Raw genomic sequence first — 13,742 nt, forward strand, 5'->3', positions numbered from 1 at the left:
TTGGCATCACAGGCCTAGAGAGTAGAATCTTAAAGTTAGAGAACTAGTGCTTCACAGGACAGAGACCTGAGATTGTGTATCTATTTAGTTTGAAAAATCAGAGAATGAAGTAATATTCTTCCTCAAATATCTAAAAGGTTCAAATAGAAGAGACTTTTCAGGACAGAATGAGGATAAATAAGAGAAAATAGTAAAATATCAAATTTGGTCCTGATATCAAGAAAACCTTTCTAATAATTATGGTTACTCCAAAACTAAGTAATTAGAGGGTTTTCCTTCATTTGGAAGGTATCCTAACAAGAGTCATATTAAATATTTATCAAAAAAAGGTTGCAAAGGAAATTTGGGTAGAGAGGGAAAGAGTTGGAAATGATGTATGGGTTTAACTAGACAGATATTGCTGTCCCTTCTAATTATAAAATTCTGTAATTCTGTCTATAGACACCTGCATCAATTTTCTGTCTATTGCCACAGTAATCCCTGTTGCATTTTTTCATGCTGTCAATGCATTCACCTGCAAAGTCTCCTCTGATGGGTAGAATGATCCCTGAACCTCTATTTGAGGAAATAACCATGTCAAATATGGTCATTCCAAACCTGATTTAATCCCTAACTCCCCAACTCCTTTCCCCAAGACAAAAATCTCCCATCCCTTCCTTCTGATCTCCTCTCTGGTTGTTTTTTTTTTCCCATTTCCCTTTATATATTATCTTTTCCAATTAGATTTAAGGATAGGGACTTTTTGTTTGCATTTGTGGTCTCAAAACCTAGGGAGGGTAAGATATATAGAAAGTGCTTCATAAATGTTTTCTTTTTCTCTTTCCTCTTCCTCCTCTTCACTTTTCCCTCCTGTTTGTCATTGTCATTATCGTTGTTGTTCTTCATCATCTTCTCCTCCTCCTCCTTTTTATTCTCTCTCTCTCTCTCTCTCTCTCTCTCTCTCTCTCTCTCTCTCAGATAGAGACAGAAAAAGGGAATTGGAAGCATGAGAAATATTCTGGCTATTTTGAAATAAAGAAAAGGCATAGATCAGGAAATGGTGGGTCTCAGACTTTTTTTTTTCTTATTTCCCATTTCTGCCAGGGGCCAGCTTTGCATAGTCTTCAATTCCCAGAATAACTTTTTCAACCAGTCCCAGTAAATGCTGTTTATCACTTTTCTTTTTCCTCCCTTTCCTGGCCAAAAATGAAGCCTATGAAAACAGTCCTTTAAACAATGGCATCTGTGCTGCAATCTGTTGTGTGATTCCTTTCATTTCAATATCATCAACAAACTGTAGATTATGACTTATCCCTTCTGAGTCTCATAGGGAGAATTTCAGAACAGCTAGAATCATAAGCAAGACCTTGATTTTTAGTGGAATGTAAACTCTGTAAAAGTCATTAATGTGAAGTAGTAACTAAAAATGTTTATGAGACCTTGAGGTATATTAAGAGAAGTAACAGTGTCCAGAGCCAGGTGAAAGTCCTGCTGAACTCTACCCTCAGCAGACATCATCTTGAGCTCCTTTTCTACTGTAGGCAATTGTATTTTTGCATGGACACTGCCAAGCTGGGGTGTATCCAGAGGAGGATGAACAGGATTACAGAATTCCAGGAAATAATCACTTGAAGCCTATTTGAAGAGAAGTAGTGTTGTTGACATATCTGTCAGGAGGAAAAAGAGATAACAATTATTTTGGTTGACCCTAAGGAGCATAACTATTTCCTCAGCAAAATAAATGGGGCTGTATTTGGATATCAAAAGGTGAAAATGTTAGATTTTGTAGAATGAAAATCTCCCTAAGGAATCCAAGCAACATAAATTGAAATGGACTGTTGTCTCAAAACCTAATGTGCTCTTCATTACTGGAGATGTTCTAGATGAAGCTAGATCATCTCTTATCAAGGAGATTTTGCACAGGGGATTCTCAGTAAAAGATGACTTGACTAAATGACCTTCCAACTCAATGAAACTATGAATTTGAAAGATTCAGCTATGAATATCTTTGCATGAGTCCAGGAAAGTTTTCTTGTTTATCTCTGTATCTTCGTGAGTTAGCACAAGATCAGGAACATTGCTGGTGATAAGTAATGGTAAATTGATTGATTGATTGATAAAATTCATTGGGAAAAGGTTTCTTAACTATTTGCTATATAAAAGGCTCTGGCAAGTAGACAAGGTTGAATAAAGCATAATCCTTGATCTTAGAAGCTTATGATCTGTTTGAGAGATAAAAGTTAACTTAAAGTCTCTGCTGTGGTCACAATATTGCAGGGGAAATGTCTTTGGGCAAAGGAATCTTCCCTAATACAGCTAAAGCTCCTAAAATCGCCTTGACTGGCCTCAATAGACCTATTTTAGGTTTTCTCAGAGGGTTTCTCTTTGACTTCATTGTTTCTGGAGAGTCCCCTAGTCAGGTCTGTGCCCTGCCTTGTCTCCTGACCTACTGCTCAAAACATGACTACATCATGGCCAAGGACATTTTCAAATGGTCAGAAAATAAGGAAGTCCCACTGTTTCAAAAGCTAAAAGCTTATCTGTAGAATGGGGATAATACTAATGTTTCTCCAAGGAGTTGTGGTAAACCTCAAACATTATATTTTATATAAAGCAATAGTTCTTTATTACCTCATTTTTCTTCCTTATTCTCAGCTCTAGCTCTTTTATTGTGATTCCTTCTAACCTTTGAATCTAGCTTTGGCATCAGACTGCTGTCAGTGTTCTACAAATAGATTTAGAACTTTAAAACAACCTCAAAAGTTACTCAGTTCAGTCTTCTCACTTTACATATTATTATACTTATGTCAAAGGTTAAATGACTAGCAAAAAGTTAGACTCTGACCAAGAATTAAAAACCCTAGACATCCTGTTTATACTACACCATGATTTTGAAGCTTAACTTTGCAACTTTGCATGCTTTGAATCATGACTTTGAACATGGAGTAGATATCTCAATGTATTATTTATAGTGACCTCATTTCGTCTTTTGATATTACCTTGGGGGTCTTTCCACTAATGTTCCTTGTACCCTGATCTGTTTAAAAAAAAAACAAACACTGCTGCCCATTTGAAAATCTAACAGTCAAAAGATCTAAAACTAATAACCTTTACAAGGTTAATTAAATGTTGAGGCCACACTACTATGTGTTGTTCTTTCCTTTTCTTTCACCCTTTAAAGCAAAAAGGAAAGAAAAATAAAAAACCCAAGTACACACATGTAATGAAGGAAAGCAAATTTCTCTGTTGTTTATGTCCAAAAATCTGTTATTTTTGTATATTTTATCCATCACCTCTCTATCAGGAAGTGGGTAACAGTTCATCAATAGTCCCCCAGAATCAAGAATGGTCATTACAGTGATTAAAGTCTTTGAAAGTTAATTTTCTTCACAATGTTATTATAAATTATTCTCCTAATAGTTGACTTAAAAGAAAATGACAACTTGCTTAATTTTCATTTGGTATTTTCTAAGCTGGGCTTTATACTGCAGACTTTACTGCTTAGACACAAGGGAGAGTAACAGAACTAATGACACCTCTGTGTGATAACATTGTAGATCTATGGGGAGTCTGGTTTCTTGAATGTCTTTTTCCTGTATGTGTATGTGAACAGGAGAAAGCCTTGTGCCACAGGCTGCCAAAAGTCTTAAAGAAGAGCAGGTACCAATAGAATCAGACAGTGATGATGTTGTACTGTAAAGTCAGCAATAATTGAACCCTTGAAAAAACCTTCAATATGCTGCTAAGTGTGTCTATTGCAAAGGACACAGACTCCTTTGCAGTCAGATGTTAAGAGACCCTGACACCCACCACAATTACCATATAGAATCTCACTTTAGGCTAAACTATTAAATAATCACTCAAGCTTCCTGGATATCATTTGCATTTTAATAGCTATTGGCACCTAATACCAATATCTCAAACAATTAAATTAGCTTATTATTTTAAAGTCTGTTAACTGCAAGGGTCCTAAGAGTAAGAATAGCTAGGTAGGGATATTTTAATAATGGGAGACAGGATTAGGAAATGTAACAGAGAATAGTGCTGACTGAGTGGATGAGGTTATAAAAAAGATTCTGGTTTAGGCCTCAGGCTTTATTTATTCTGGTTAGCTTCTTAAGCAATTTACTTTCTCAGGAAGTATCCCTTGAGTTGTGGTCCAAGTACTACCTTTTTTTACTCTCTAGAAAATTTTCACTGGTAAGTTCACTCCAACTTTAGACATCAGCTTACTTACCTTCTTCCTTGTTTCCTAGCTTTCTTCACCCCTGAAACAACTTGGCTCCACGTTTTTAGAATCCCATGATTGTCCCCAAAACTGGCCTTAGCTCCCTCTTCCTCTTCTTATCTCTTCTTCCATATACTCTGGAGGCCAATGTTATAATTTAATAATTCAATAGTTAATTTATTAATAAGGAAAATTTATAAAAATATGTATAAATAATATGTATTTAAAATTGCCCATTTTCAGATAGGATGGTACTGAGCTTTCTACTATAAATACAGTTTTCTGGTTTTAGCTTTGTACTCCAGGACAAAAGCCTATTTTATTGTGATAATACTGCTCAGGGTTCTTTCTAAAACTTCATTCTGATTTGTGATTTTCCTGTGAGTTCATAGATAAATTTGGAATTAAGGCTCAGTTTCAGACAATAAGAAATCCTTCATGCTGAATAGAGACTTGGGAAATGTCTTTCATGTATATCTGCCTAATCACTAACTTTTTATTTCCACTCTGTTTAATAAAGAAAAATGTAAGCAGATAAATACAAGTTCCTACCACATAAAATCATTTTAAAAGATTCCAAAATGCAGAGACAATTCAGTTTGGCACAGAAATAGTACAGGTGGAGTCCAGAATGAAAGTGGTTTCCAGTGCTGTAAGAGTAATTAGTTGTGTAACTTTGCCCAAGTCATCTCAAGTTTTAATCATGACTAATCAATCCCTTTTCATTTTCATATTCTATGTTTTCTGAGAGCACTTTAAGAAATAGTTGCCAAAAGTTAAGGATGTGTAAGAATTACAGAATTTCAAATCCTGAAATTTGGAAGTGAGCTCAGAAGCTTTATAGAATAATTCTTATGTAAATTAGAATCAAACCATGACACCTTCATCAAGTGTCCAAATTTGCTGAAAATCTTCAAATAGGATGGAATACCTACTTCCTAAGACAGTCTAATCCATTGCATAACACATAATTCTAATTATTAAAGAAAGCTGATGTTGACTTTCTATAATTTCCACTCATTTCTCTTAGTCTTGTCCTCCGAAGAATGAGTCAATACTCTTTCCAAAGAACATTTGTTCAGATATTCAAAGTCCATTATCATAACCCCAATGTTATCTTTTTATTATTGCCCAGGGATACATCATTTTTTTTTCTTTCCACTTATTCTCTTCTGATATAGACTCTTCTCCCTTTACCAAACTAATGTGGAAGGACTGACAACCAATGACAAAAGGATTCAAGATCCTGAGAACATTTGCTAACTCTTGTCATTTTGTCTTGGGCTGGCCTTGTCATGGTGCTTGGGTAATGGTGTGTTTCCTGACAGCTGGTGATAGGCATTCTCACATCATTCCCTGCATCTCTAGGCAGCTAACTATGTATCCTGCAAATTGGCAGCCATTTAAGCTGTGAAGTAAGTTGGCACATAAGCAGTAATAGACATGGTTCCAATAGAGATTGGAGAGAATTCCTGGCATTCGTATCATCCTGCCTGGTGTTCTTGCTCCCTCTATAATCCTTGCTAGCACATGGGGAATCTCAAGCTTAGTGATGCTGGCCCTCCCCAGCATCCTGAAAAGATGTGTGGGCATGCTGGCTACATTTCTTTATCCATGATTAACTCAGAAATGACTTTGAAATATTTTCTTTGCTATTGTTTTTCTCCTCATTTTGAGGAAATGTTTAGATTCCTATTGACACAGTCAATTCTGTTTATAAACCAATTAAACCAGGAGGCAATTATCATCAATTATCATTTTAAGGGGACTGCTGTCTTGTAATTACTATGATAATTGACATTAACATTATATAATTTATTGCTGTTCATTAGAACTGAAAACTGAAAAATTGTGACTAGAGAGTAGATGGACATCATTTGCAATAAATATTTCAGGAAATGCATATCTACAATGCTTAAACATTGGGGGAATCAGTTGTTTTTTCTGCCCTTCCAAGTCAGACTCAGAATTGCAAAGGAATCTCTGAGGAAGTCTACTAAAATCTAAACTTGAATCACCTCTAAGGAGGTCTTGACCAGTGGTCATTCAGTCTTCTTTTTAAGATCCTTAGTGCTTGGCATCCTGCTCCCTTTTGAGGTAGTTCATTCCATTTTGGACAACTCTATTTGTTAAAATGTTTCCTCATGGGAAGTACCAGTATGGCTTTTTGCGGCTTCTGCTCGTTTCTCTGGCTAATCAAGGCAATAATTCCAATAATGAGAGCAAGTTATATAAAGAGAAATTTTAGATCAATATAAGGAAAAAAAGGATTAACTTCTAAATTGTAGTTTTCCAGCAAGAAATGTTGCTTAACTTTGGATATAATGATTGCTTGATCAATAGAAGTCTTGAAGAAAAGATTCATTGGTCATTTATTTTTATGCCATAGAAGAAATGTATTCTTCAGTGATGTCTGGACTAGATCACACTTGCTTAAGCTTTTTATTGTTATGGGCTGCTTTGAAAGTCTACTTAAGCTTATGGGCCCCTTCCTAGAATAATTGCATTATTATACATTAAATATATACATTAAATGAAATATAGAAAACTATATGGGAAAGCAATTATATTGAAATAAAGATGTCATTTTCTCTATCCAAGTTTATAAGCACTTCAAACTCTATCCATGGAAAGTTCGAAGGCTTATAGACTCTGGGTTAAAAATCTTTAGACTACATGTAGCCTATAAGGACACTTTTTTCCTCTCATACTTTGACCTGCCTAGTAGTAAGCACTTTCAATTTCATAAGCTTAGCAAGTTATCATGATACAACCATATTCATGAATGGGCAGGGAGATAGGAGTATATTTTTGAACTTCTTTTTATCAAGGTTTTAATTCTCTTTTCCTAATTTTCTTGCAATTGTTCTTGTCATTTGTAAGGTTTTTTAAAGTTTCTGAGCAATAAACTGGTAAACTCTATCTTTTATTCATATATACATTTAGAAACTGCAATTTCCCTATAAGAACTGCTTTGGCTCCATCCTATAAATTTTGGGATGCCTATCTCATGGTTGTCATTATTTTTAATGGGATAGTTGATTTTTTCTATGATTTGTTATTTGATTTTAAAAATCATTTTTTCTCCTTTTTCCTCCTTCTTTTACTCTTCTAGGGATTCTTGTTGGGCTTATATCCAATCTGAATTTTTGTTTAAGACTTAACAGATGTTTTGGAAGGCAGCTAGGTGGCACAGTGGATAAAGCACCAGTCTTGGAGTCAGGAGGACTTGAGTTCAAATTCAACCTCGGACAGTTAATAATTTCCTAGTTGTGTGACCTTGGACAGGTTACTTAAACCCATTGCCTTGCAAAAAAAATTAATAAGACTTACAGATATTCTATGTTGCTGTCTTCTTCTGACTTTGTGTCTTAAACTTCCCTATCATCATTGTAGATTTTTATGGTCAGGTTTAGATTTTGTTGTTGTTTGCTCTTTCTTCTAACCTAGTTCTTGACTTTGAACTTTATGTTAGAATTGGGATCTTCCCACCTTTGAATGGGTCCTGACGTTCTCAAGCTTCAGGTTTTTTCATCCTGCTATTTTCATAGCTAGTGCTGGTGACTTGTAAGTTTTTAGTGCTTCTAAATTTATGTGATGAGAGGTATAGTCATTGCTCTGTGAGCTATTTGTAGCCAATTTAGACCCCTCTTCTCTTATAGTCAGAACTCCTTTTGTTTTTGGAACTGAAACTCATACCTAGGTAGGCCCTCTACTCCTTTGTGCTGATAAATGCTACCACTCCTCTTAACTCTGAAACTATTAATGGAAACTAAGTAATGGGCAATAGGGTTGTGAAATGATTCATGATCCTGTATTCAGTGCTAGCACAGGGGACCCCTTTAATCTCTTTTTTGACCAGATATTTAATCCCCTTACTATCTGTGAGTGGTGAGAGCTCCTGCTACACTGCCCTAATGTTCAAGACCCATAGTGGCTATTGCTGCTATGCTGAGCTCCTGGCCAGGGCCTATCCCAGATTCATAGACCTCTCTTTCTGCTCCCCTAAGTTACTCTGAGCTAGAAAAATATCTCACTTTGAGCTGTTTTTGGTTATGCCCACATTAGAGTTAGATTTAACATGTAATATATTAAAGTTATTTGAAGAAAAATGTTAAGAGTATTGGCTACTTGCTTCTTTTACTCTACTATCTTGGCTTTGCCTCAGTGAAACTTAATTTAAAGCAGTCCTTCCCTTGTTATGTATGCAATTTTAGCATCCTCAGCTGTTTTTTATCCATAATTTAAAATCTCTTGCCAAAATCCTAATAGAAATGAAAGCTGTTCTCAGCTGTTGGTTATGGAAAGACATTAAATAGAAATAAATGCATATTGGAAATCCACTCAGCCCCTTCACACCTCTTCCTGCTTGTTCTAGCCCATCATCAGAAAGTAGACCATCCACTCATATTGCTGCTATTCTGTTTTGATGCTTTCTATTGCCATATGACAACCATTTATTAAGAGTATGCTATGAGTCAAACACTGTGCTAAGTATCAGTTATACAAAGGAAACCAAAAAACAGTCCTTGTTATCTTTGAAGTATAAAGTTAGAGGTAAAATGCAAACAGCCAAGTATAAAGAAGCTATACACAGGATGAATTGGAAGTAGTCTTAGAGGAAAGATATTAAAACAGACTATGAAGGGCTTCTTGTGAATGGAGAAATTATAACTGGAACTTTAAGAAAGCAAAAAAATATCTAGATAGGAGCAAGAGAATTCCAGACATGACTAATGGTCCATGAAAATAGTCAGTTGGGATGTGGAGTTTCTTATGGATGGGACAGCAAGAAAGACAGTGTTACTATCAGAGTACATGAAACAATTAAGTGTAATGAGTTTAGAATATAAGAAGAATTGTTAGTATAAAGATTTTAAAAATCAATTTCAAAAGATTTGTATTTCATGCAGATGATAATGAATTTTGGATGCTTTTATTGAGTTTATTGAATGATGTGTATTGAGTGGGTAAGAGAGATGTCCCAATCAGAACTGCATTTTAGTAATTTAGTAATTACCAACTGAATGAAGGATGGACCAGATTAGAGAAAGTCAAGGCAGTCCAACTAACCAGAAACCTATTGTAATAGTTCAGGCATGCAGTACAGGAGGTTTGTATTAGGTTGGTGATAGTATCAGAAGAAATAAGGTAATATATATATAAAAGAAAAATTAAAAAGGTTGAAACATAAATCCAAATTTATTTTTAGTTCTTTACACATATAGATACTCATATCTTCAAAGCACTTTCTGCTTATCTAGTAGACAAGTCTCTTATATACTTTAATGCCAGTTAGACACTGGTAGGTTTGATCAGTGTGTTCTATATTTTTTATTTTCATTCTAAAATTAGTGTTGGCCAACTCCCATCTCTCTGCCCATACTCATGAACATAGTCATATCATGATAACTTGCTAAGATTATGAAACTAAAAGGGCTTACTACTAGGCAGGTCAAGGTATGAGAGGACAAAATTCTCCTTATAAGCTAAACCTAGTCTAAAGATTTTTAACCCAGAGTCTATAAGCCTTTGAACTTTCCATGCATAGAATTTGAATGCTTATGAACTTGGATAGGGAAAATGACATCTTTATTTCAATATAATTGCTTTCCCATATAGTTTTATATATTTCATTTAATGTATTTATTTAATGTATAATAATGTAATTATTCTAGGAAGGGGCCCATAAGTTTTAGTAGACTTTCAAAGCTGCCCATAATACTAAAAAGCTTAAACAACTGTGACCTGGTCCAAATATCACTGAAGAATATATTTCCTCTATGGCATAAAAATAAATGACCAATGAGTCTTTTCTTCAAGATTTCTATTGATCAAGCAATCATTATACCCAAAGTTAAGCAACATTTCTTGCTGGAAAGCTCCAATTTAGAAGTTCATCCTTTTTTTCCCCTTATATTGATCTAAAAATTGTCTTTATATACCTTCCTCTCATTTTTGGAATTATTGTTTTGATTAGCCAGAGAAATGGTATGCAAAAAGATATATTAGTACTTCCCATGGGGAAATGTTTCAACAATTAGGGTTGTCCAAAAATGGAATTGACTACCTCAAAAGGGAGCAGAATCCCTAGCACTAAGAATCTTCAAAAGAACGTCCACTGGTCAACAGCTCATTAGAGGTGATTCAAGTTGGGATTGTGGTAGACCTCCTCAGAGATTCTTTCCAATTCTGAGACTGTGACTTGGAAGGGGGAAAAACAACTGATCCCCCAATGTTTAAGCAATGTAGGTATCTATTTTCCTCAAAAATACATCAAAGAAAATAACTCCTGGAAAATAGAAAAAGTCAAATGGTATAAAAGAGAAACAAAATCTCACTGAAGAAAATAATTTCTTAGAAAGTAGAATTGGTCAAATGGAAAAACAGATGCAAAACCACATTAAAGAAATAACTTCTTAAAAATTAAAATCGGTCAAGTGGAACTAATGATTCCATGATCTATCAAGGAACATTTTTTTAAAAGTCAAAAGATACAAAAAAAACAAGGAAATGTAAAATATTTCACAGAAAGATAACTGACCTGGGAAGTAGTTTAAGGAGAGAGAATATAAGAACTGGTTCCATCTGAAAACCATGATCCTAGGCAAAGAGCTTACACCTAATATTTCAAGGAATTACAAAGGAAAGCTGCACTGATATCTTAGAACCAGATGTCAAAATAGAAATTAGAAAAAGACCAGTCATCACATCCAAAATGAAAACTCCCAGGAATATGATAGTCAAATTCCAGAACTCCCAAATCTAGGAAAAAATATTGAATGTAATTGTAAAAAAAAAAAATGCCATGGAACTACAATCAGGATCCCACAACAATTAGTAGCTATCATGATAAATTAGCAGAGAACTTGGAATATGATATTCCAGAAGGTTAAAGAACTATGATTATAGTCAAAAATAAACTACCTGAAAAAACTGAATATAATCCTACAGGGAAAAAAGTTAATGATCTAAATGAAATAGAACACTTCCAAGATTCTTGATTAAAAAAAAACAGAGCTGAATCGAAAATTTGATACTCACACACAGAACTCATGGGAGACATAAAAAGATCAACCTGTGTGAGAAATCGTGAGGAATTTAATAAGATTAAATTGTTTACATTTCCAAAGGAGAAGCTGAAACATGTGATCCTCAAGACTTTTATCATCATCTTTAGAGCAGTGAAGAGTATACTTTTACAGAAAATCTGAGTATTATTCACCTGTTATGTTGGGATTGCCTCAAACAAAAATGGAAGGTTGAGAAAGAGAGATATACTAGGAAAAGGGGGAAAATTATCTCTCATAAAAAGTATATAAGGGACAGTTTTTATAATGAAGAAGAATATGGAAGAAAGTGAGAAAAACTTCAACGTTACTCACTTGTGAACTGGTTCCAAATGCAAATATATATAATACACCCTTATTTGGTTATAGAAATCCATATGACCCAACAAAGAAGTAGAAGAGGAAGTAACTAGGGGAGAGGTGGGGTAATAAAATTAAGAGAGACAGTGGTCAGAAGCAAAGAACACATTTAGGAAGAGACAAGGTGAAAAGAAAGAGAGAAGACTAAACAGAAGAAACTAGAATGGAGAAAAATACACAGCAATTATAATTGTAAATGAGAAATGGAAAACATGCATAAATTGAAACTGCATAATAGAATAGATTAGAAATCAGAATCTAATATTGTTTAAAAGAAATACATCTGAAACAAAGATAAACAGAATTTAAAAAAGGGATTGGAGCTGATCACTCAAACTTCAAATCAAGTAAGAAAGACAGGGGTAGCAATCATGATCTTAGAGAAAGACAAAACAAAACTAGATCTAATTAAAAGATACAATCAAGAAAACTATATTTTTCTAAGAAAGTAGCATGGATAATGAGTATCAATATTAAACATGTAGTTACCAAATGGCATAATATTCATATCCTTAAAAGAAAAGCTAGAACAAATTACAAAAGGAAATAGCAAACCTGCACTAATGGGGGATTGCAATTTGCCCCACCTAAAATCATATAAATCTAATCACAAAATAAATAGAAGTTATGGATATAAATAGACTTTTAGAAAAGTTAGATATGATAGACAGCTAGGATAAACTCAGTGGCTATAGGAAAAAAGTATACTGTTTTCTCAGCTGTACTTGGAACCTTCAACAATTGAACATTTATATTAAAAACAAATGAAAACTCTTACAAATTAAAAAAGGGAGAAATAGGAAGTACATCCTTTTCAGACAATGATGCAATAAAATTACTCAATAAAGAATGTTGACTGAATAAATTAAAATGAATTGGAAACAAAACATCCTAATCCTAAAGAATGATAGGTCAAAAAACAAACCATAGAAATTTCAAATAATCTCATTAAAGATAATGACAACAATGAGACAACACCCTAAATTTGTAGGATAGAGTCAAAACACTTCTTTTTTTTTATTTTTGCAAGGCAAATGGGGTTAAGTGGCTTGCCCAAGGCCACACAGCTAGGCAATTATTAAGTGTCTGAGGCTAGATTTGAGCTACACCTGACTCCAGGGACAGTGCTCTATGCACTGCACCACCTAGCCACCCCAAGTCAAAGCACTTCTTATGAAAAAATTTATTTTTTCTAAATGCGTATATCAATAAAAAATAGAAAAAAGAGTACATCAGTTAATTAAGCAGGCAATTAAAAATATTAAAAAAAGAACAAATTAAAAATGTCTGGTTAAATATAAAAATAAAAATTTTGAAAATCAAATGAGAGAATAATAGCATGGGCAATTTTTAAAAAATAAAGAAAAATGGGAACTGTTTAAATCCATAAAATAGATAAATTATCAATGGATTCGGTTAAAAAATTACATATATCGAAAAGAAAATTGTGAAGGCACCATTCAAGGAGATGACATTTAAGCAATCATTAGAAGTTATTTTGTTCACTGACAATCTAAATGAAATGAATAAACATTTCCAAAAATATGAATTGCCCAGATTAACAGAAGAGGAAATGAAATGCTCAAATATCTTTACCTTAGAGAAAAAACTAAACAAGGCAAAAATTTACTCCCTCAAGAAAAAATCCCCAGGATTAAATGAATTCACCTTTGAATGCCATCATTTAAATAACAATTAATTCTAATACTTTAAAATGATTTGAAAAATAGCAAACAAAGGAGTCCTACCAATTTTCTGCTATTTAGGTTTTGATACCTAAATCAGAGAAAGCAAAACTGAAGAAAACTAAAGACCAATTTCCCTAATGAATGCTGATATAAAAAAAATGTAAATAAAATATTAACAAGAAGACCACAGTATCATGACAAATACAACAAAGATCATATACTATAATCAGGTGGAATTTGTACTAGGAATGCAGGTCTTACTCATTATTAGGAAAACTTGCTACAAATTGAACATATTATGTATACTTGGTGCATAAAAAGCTTTTGACAAAATTCAACAACCATTCCTGGTTTTTTCAAAAACACTAAAAAGAATATGAATAAGTGAAGTATTAAAATATATCTATCTAAAGCCAA

General features: G+C 33.8%; 1 long non-coding RNA gene across 2 annotated transcripts in view; it reads right to left on the reverse strand.

Annotated features, from left to right (window-relative positions):
* Positions 1–570: 570 nt before the first annotated feature.
* LOC141503363 (uncharacterized) overlaps positions 571–13,742 on the reverse strand; it is a 41,763-nt gene continuing 28,591 nt past the window's right edge. For both annotated transcript variants that reach the window (XR_012472826.1, XR_012472827.1), the window contains exons 2-3: positions 4,217–4,344; positions 571–1,646 (exon numbers count right to left, since the gene is read on the reverse strand). This is a non-coding gene — a long non-coding RNA (uncharacterized LOC141503363). The remainder of the gene's footprint in view (positions 1,647–4,216; positions 4,345–13,742) is intronic.

This window comes from Macrotis lagotis, chromosome X (genome assembly GCF_037893015.1).
Source record: "Macrotis lagotis isolate mMagLag1 chromosome X, bilby.v1.9.chrom.fasta, whole genome shotgun sequence".
In the NCBI taxonomy this organism is placed as follows: Eukaryota; Metazoa; Chordata; class Mammalia; order Peramelemorphia; family Peramelidae; genus Macrotis; species Macrotis lagotis.